This window comes from Elephantulus edwardii, unplaced genomic scaffold (genome assembly GCF_000299155.1).
Source record: "Elephantulus edwardii isolate Elephantulus edwardi_28Jun2011 unplaced genomic scaffold, EleEdw1.0 scaffold00022, whole genome shotgun sequence".
Taxonomy (NCBI): domain Eukaryota; kingdom Metazoa; phylum Chordata; class Mammalia; order Macroscelidea; family Macroscelididae; genus Elephantulus; species Elephantulus edwardii.
Genome location: NW_006399772.1, coordinates 4861259 through 4868246, shown reverse-complemented (window position 1 = coordinate 4868246; position 6988 = coordinate 4861259). Strand labels below are relative to the sequence as shown.

General features: G+C 39.1%; 1 protein-coding gene and 1 pseudogene across 1 annotated transcript in view; one reads left to right on the top strand and one right to left on the bottom strand.

Moving 5' to 3' along the window:
• Window positions 1–6988, top strand: part of RSBN1L (round spermatid basic protein 1-like) — a 75500-nt gene that overhangs the window by 52187 nt on the left and 16325 nt on the right. The window lies entirely within an intron of this gene.
• On the bottom strand, window positions 5877–6766 carry LOC102852975 (annotated as a pseudogene).

Genomic DNA, 6988 nt, shown 5'->3' with positions numbered 1-6988 from the left:
AGTCCATGGTATTCTCAATACTCTTCTCCAGCACCACAGCTCAAAGGCATCAATTCTCCTTCTATCCTCCTTGGTCATTGTCCAACTCTCTGATGCATATGCGAAGACCATGGCCTGTGTCAGACGCACTTTAGTCTCCACAGAGACACCATTGCTCTTCAGTACTTTGGAGAGGTTGTTGATAAGTCTTCCTACAATCCTGATACCACATGCTTCTTCATAGAGTTCAGCTTCACAAATTATTTGCTCAGTATACAGATTGAATAATATAGAGAAAGGCTACATCCCTGGTACACACTTTTCCTGATTTTAAATCATGCCGTGTTGCCATGTTTAGTTCAAACAGCAGTTTTTCTTGGTCTAGGTATTGATTTCATATGAGCCCAATTAAGTGTTCTGGGATTCCCATTCTTCTCAATGTTAGCCATAGTTTGTTATGATCCATACAGTCAAATGCCTTTCATGTCAATAAAACACAAATAGACATTCTTCTCATGTTCTTTATCAGCAGTGATATCCCTGGTGTTGTGGCCTTTTCTAAACTTTGCTTGAATTTCTGGCACTTCCTTATTAATATACTAGTCTAGCTGATTTTGGATGATCTTCAGTACTATTTTGATTGCCTAAGCGCTTGCTTATCGAAAATGTTTGGAACAATATGTCAACAAGAACTGCCAGATGTGCAGGTTGGATTGTGGTACTAGGGATATTACAGCTAATGTAAGATGGATCTTGGTAGAAAGCAGAGAATACCAGAAGAATGTCTATCTGTGCTTCATTGACTGTGCAAAGGCTTTTGACTGTGTGGATCATAAGCTATAGCTGACTCTGAGAAGAATGGGAATCCTAGAACATTTGATCGTGCTAATGTGAAACCTATACTTGGACCAAGAGGCAGTTGTTAGAGCAGGGAGACTCTGGATTGTTCAAAATTAAGAAAGGTGTCCATCAGGAATGTATTTTGTATCCATACCTTTTCAATCTGTATGCAGAACAGATCATCCAAGACGCTGGGCTGTATGAGGAGGAATGTGGCATCAGGATTGGTGGAAGAATCATCAACAACCTGTGTTATGCAGATGACACAACCCTGCTCACTGAAACTGAGGAGGACCTGAAGCGCTTGCTGCAGAAGGTCAAGGGCTGCAGTCTTCAATATGGATTGAAGTTCAATATCAAGAAAACAAAGATTCTCACCACTGGGCCAATTGGCAGCATCAGTATGGATGGTGAAGAGATTGAGATAGTTAACAGTTTTAGTTTGCTTGGCTCCACAGTCAACACTCTTGGTAACAGCAGCCAGGAAATCAGGAGACGAATTGCATTGGGAAAGTCAGCTGTGAGGGACCTCTCAAGAGTACTGAAGTGCAACGACGTCAGGCTGGAGACTAAGGTGCATCTGATCCAGGCTATAGTCTTTCTAATTACATGCTGTGCATCGGAGAGTAGGACAGTGAATAGGGATGATAGAAAGAGAATTGATGCCTTTGAGTTGTGGTGCTGGAGAAGAGTGTTGAATATACCATGGACTGCTAGGAGAACAAACAGGTTTGTCCTGGAGAGGGTGAAGCCAGAATGTTCCCTGGAGTCAAGGATTCTGAAGCTTCGTCTGGCATACTTTGGGCATGTTGCAAGGAGGGACTGGTCCTTGGAGAGGGACGGCGCAGGAGAGGAAGACCCTTGATAAGATGGATCGATTCTGTGAGTGGAGTGGTGGGAATGAATGTGTTTGAGACAAGTGATTTTGGCACAGGATAGAACGGTGTTTAGGGCTCTTATACATAGGGTCGCTATGAGTTGGCAAATGTCTCAATGGCATATAACAACAACAAGTGCTTGCTGTGGAAGGTCAGGGACTACAGCCTTCAGTATGAATTGAGGCTCAATATCAAGAAGACAAAGATTTTCACCACTGGGCCAGTTGGCAGCTTCATGATGGATGGCGAAGAGATTGAGGTTGTTCACAGCTTTAGTTTGCTTGGCTCTACAATCAACACTCTTGGCACCAGCAGCCAGGAAATTAAAAGACGTCTTGTGATGGTCAAGTCTGCGGTTAGAGACCTCTCTAAAGTACTGAAGAGCAATGATGTCAGTCTGAAGACTCCGGTGCTCCTGATACATGCTATATTGTGTAAGGAAGTTCTGATCGCTCAATGGTAAGAAGTTGTGCTGCCAAAGCAAAGGCATATGGTTTGAATCCACCAGCTGCTCCACAGGATAAAGATGGGCAATATCCTCTTGTGTGATTTATAGCCTCTGAAAACCCACTAGAGGGTCAGCCATGGATTTGTTCCAACTTGACAGTGCACAGCAGCATGACATTCTTACCTAGATAAGTTGATTGCTATTAAAATTTTGGAGTTTTATTTCTTCACTGTAAATGTCTTTGAACCATAAATCTCTCCTAAAATTCACAGTAATGTACATTATTTTTTTTTCTTGTGTCTTTTGTGTGTATTTAATTCTTTACATATTTCCTTGGAAGAAGGTCCACTGGACTGTCTTTGCTTTAATATTTGAAAGTATGTTTACAGCACTCGTTTCTATGTGAGAACTAATAAAGTAAGTTTTAATTAGTTTTTTTTAGAAGAACTCTGTAAAGTCAATAGAAATGGTTTGGGAACACTGTATCTGAACTCTGCTCTCACCAAAAGAGGAAACTCTTCCTATACTCTGCTAACTCCAATGTGGTATCAACCACATTCCCAATTCAGAACCACATCCAGTAAGCTCAGGCTTGGCTTCCATGCTCCTTCACCTGCTTCTTCTAATTCCAGCACAATACACTACAAACTCACCAAAAATGCCTTCCTATCCTACCCTATGATAATCAGTCCAAATTAGTCAGTGGACTGTTGTTAACCCCATTTTGGAGCAGAGTGAACTGATCTGCAAAGCAAAGATTTTTTTGGTTTTGTGTAAACTGATTTCAGGTGGGTGGCTGAATTAAACAAGAAATGAAAACTAAAGCATAGGGGGAAATTACTTATTTGTAAGACGTGGAAATAATAAGTCCTTAACTTGACTTTTTCATAGCACTTGGAAAATTTCTTTACAGAGTAAATTGCTTTATTTCACTTTAATTCTTTGAGTAGAATGATTATTACTTTCTTGTCCATGGGGTCTCTGAAAGCTCGTATTAACCATTTCATATCCACAACTAAGGCAATACTTTGTCAGTAGAATTATGTTCTCTCATTTCTGGTAGGGAGCTCTGGTGACTTAGCTTATGGACGCTGCATTGTTAAAGGCAGTGACTCTGGTTGTTGAAATCCACTAACAAGTCCTTGGGAAAAGGATGGCCAGTCTCCTCTATATAATTATAAATAATAATAATAATTTAAAAAACCCATTGGAGGGTAAGCTGTGAGTTAGTTACGACTTAAGGGCAATTGTTTATGAGTTATCAGTTCTGGTAAATTAACTGTAGTTCAGGTACCATGTGTTAGACTTTATTATGGAAATCTGTACTGACTATTTTTCTCATTATGGTGCTGTTATTATTTCTTAAGCAACATCTTGTACATGAAATCTTGAGAACCAATTTTAACTATTCTCCCTGCCTATATATGAGACTCTGGAAACTTTGGGAGATGGAGAAACAGTAAGGCTGTGGGTACAAAATAATAGTAAAAAGCCCTGAATTTTGTATTTTGGGAATGGTTTTCAGAGAAAAGAATTTGTAACAGTTCTTGAAAACATAAACCTGAACTTCTGGTAAATAAACATACTAAGAGAAAAATGTGTCATAATTACACTGCTTTGTCGATTATCCATTAACCCAAGTGGTGTAGTGCATGCTCAGCTTCTGCCCACAATGTTGGTGGTTTGAACCTGCTTACTGCCCTTTGGGAGAACAGTGTGGCAGTCTGCTTCCATAGACAGACAACTTCGGGACGGGAATCCCATGGAGGACAGTTCTCCTCGGTCTGGTCTGGACTGGTCTGTTGAGCAGCTCTGTCAAAATCAACTTGCTGCCATTGGGGTTAAGTTCTAGTTTGCCAATTATGAAAAATAAAACAGTATTTTGTTATGTCTTCTTCTTATGTTAAACAAAGATTTTAATAATCATGTTTCTAGAAATACATTAGATTTGAGTATTTTGTAATCTGTGACTGACAGTTTGACTGCAACAACTAACCTAAAGGTTGACAGTTTGGTTCCACACGGTAACATTGTGGAATAAAGACCTAGTGTTCAGCCTCTGTAACGATGATAGGGAAAAAAATCCCTGTGCAGCATTTCTGTCCTTGTAATATATGGGTCTTTATAAGTGAAATCAATTTAGTGGCAGTAGGGGTTTTTTGTGTGTTTTGGTATTTTATTATACTGTCTGCTGATAGTCAAATTATTCTGTATTAATATATATTATATGTTGTTGTTATGTGTTCAGTCGATTGCGACTCATAGCACCCCTGTCTGTTTACAACACCTCTGAACCTTGCTGTATCCTGAGCCAACCTTATTGTCTCTGACACATCTACCCCCACTTCCCCAGTCACTGAGTCAGTCTATCTCACAGAGGATCTTTTCTCTTTTGCTGTCCCTCCACTCTCCCAAACATGATGTGCCTCTCCAAGGACTGGTCCCTCCTTGGAAAATGCCCAAAGTATGTCAAATGAAGCTTCAGAATCCTTAGCTTCAAGGAGTAGCCCGGCTTCACCCTCTCCAGAATGAACCTTTTTGTTCTAGCAGTTCATGATTCAATACTCTTCTCCAGCACCACAGCTCAAAGGCATCAAGTCTCCAGTTTATGAATATAAATAATATTAAACTATATATGATGTAGTGCATTAATATATAATACACCAGTATATTTATTGTTATGTGTGTGAGAACATTTGAGTTGCAGTTTAGATACTTTGCTACATGATGATACTGTAAAATATCTCTTCCCTAGTGGATTCCATAGAATTTCCAAGGCTGTGGCCCCTAAGAAGCAGACCTTTTCCCCCAGGAGCCTCTGAATGGGTTCAACTGCCAACCTTTTGGTTAGCAGTTTAGAGTTTCCTATTTGTGACACCCAGACTCTGTCAGTTGTTATTGTGAAGATTTGTGATGTGAATATCTTTTATGGACATCCTAGTTTGCCTTGAATAGAGGACTTTTCATTTTAAACTGGGACCGTCCTGGACAAACCAAGACAAGTTGGTCTCTGTTAAGCTTAGATGGGTAGCATCTGTCTTTACTTTTTAGAGCTTGGTTGCATAATGCATAGCATGTTCCACTGGTATCTATCTATAAGGTTCATAATTCAAATCCAACAGCTGCTATAAAGGGAAAAAAGTTACAGCCCCAGAAACCAGTGGAGGGTTGTCATGAGTCCCAATCTGCTTGACAGTAGTGGATTATATTACTTGTTAAATTCAGATTCTTTCAAAAATCCTTTTTAATACTTGAGTTTTAAAAATAATATCAAAATACAAAATATGTAAATATTTATAATAAAAAATCATGAGCACTTCATCGATGTAGATTTAAAAGGACATTGTTTTGCTTAAAATAGAACACTTGTTTGTAAATGATAGCATCAAAACCCACTGCCAACAGAGCAAGTTTGACTCATAGCAACTCTCCCTCAGGTTTTCAGGACTATAAATCTTTCCCAGTGGGGACTTCTCATAATTTACTTCCTGTCCTGAGGAATATGCTAGTGGATTAGAACTACTGACCTTCTAGTTAATAGCTCTCCATGTTACATACTAGGTGACCAGAGTTCCCAGTATGTAAAAAAACATAACTTTATTTGTTAGGCTTTAAATGTGCCTGTGAAAATCCAGGAATGGCCGTTAGGGTGTGGACTGCTTTAATATTATTGTAGCTAATAATTTTCAATTGGGTGTAATTTTAATTTTTTAAATAAGTACACTGGAAAATTATGCGATGCTGCCAGCATTGGATATGATCCTGGGCCGCCAGTCTGCACACTTGTTTGCACTTGGTCCAGTAATGGCAGAACCTTTCATCTCTTTTCTTGTTTACTATAACTCCTGCATTATCTTCAGAGTAAAGGAACACCCCGTCTTTTCTCCAGTGTGACTTTTGTTGTATTACCACCTTCTTTCTGAGCTCTAGTTTCCCTTTCTTGACAGTGTCACCCTTATCCGCAGCGGGAAGTCCGGTCAGCTATTCCTTGCACCCCTACACAGTGATGATACATAGATTTTTGGCTCCTGTCTTAACAGCACAGTTGATCACTGCTGCTGGAAGTCCTTGGGAAATCTGGTATTTTGCACCAGAGGACCTACCATGTCCTCGGTCGACATCTTGGGTGCTGAAAAAGATGGACTGTTTTATTTTGGCAGATAACTTGGATGCTGCCTGTTTGCTTGCACTATGGCAAGTGGCTTCATATAATTGGGTTTTCTTTAGCAATCTGAGGTAGAATATCCAGGAGTTAAGGAAACCGAAGCTTAAGAAATTGAATGATTTCTGAAGGCCCCAAAGCTTATAGATAGTTAAAGTAGATTTAGTTTCTAGAGTATAGATTCTCTATAAGATACTGTAACTGGATTCTAATAACTGTAGTAAGACCTAGAAGATCATCCTGCTTGACCTTTTAGATATACAAACCACTGTTAAAATACTGGCTAAAAATCTTTTTCTGAGGAGCTCTCTTTCAAAAAATTTCATGAAAAGATTTTAATCCATAGCTGTAGGGGGAAAATGGAAGGATACTAATTTTTAAAACCACTCAGTGGTACTATCGATGAGATAATGAATCCTGTGTATAGTTGGAGAATTCATCAACCCAGTTGTCTAGCATTACGCTGTTTATCTAAACTCTTTTCATGAGCAATGTAGGAATCATAGGATAAAGTTAAGTAACTTGATGTGTATAGGCATTGTTATGGTTTTTAAGATCTTAATGATAGTAAAGGCATTTTTCGTTTGATTTTGTTTGCTTCATATTCTGTTCTAATATTTGAAACAATATGCTTTAGTGTTCCACAGTGGTTTTGCAGTATTATTTTGTGTAACTTTTAAC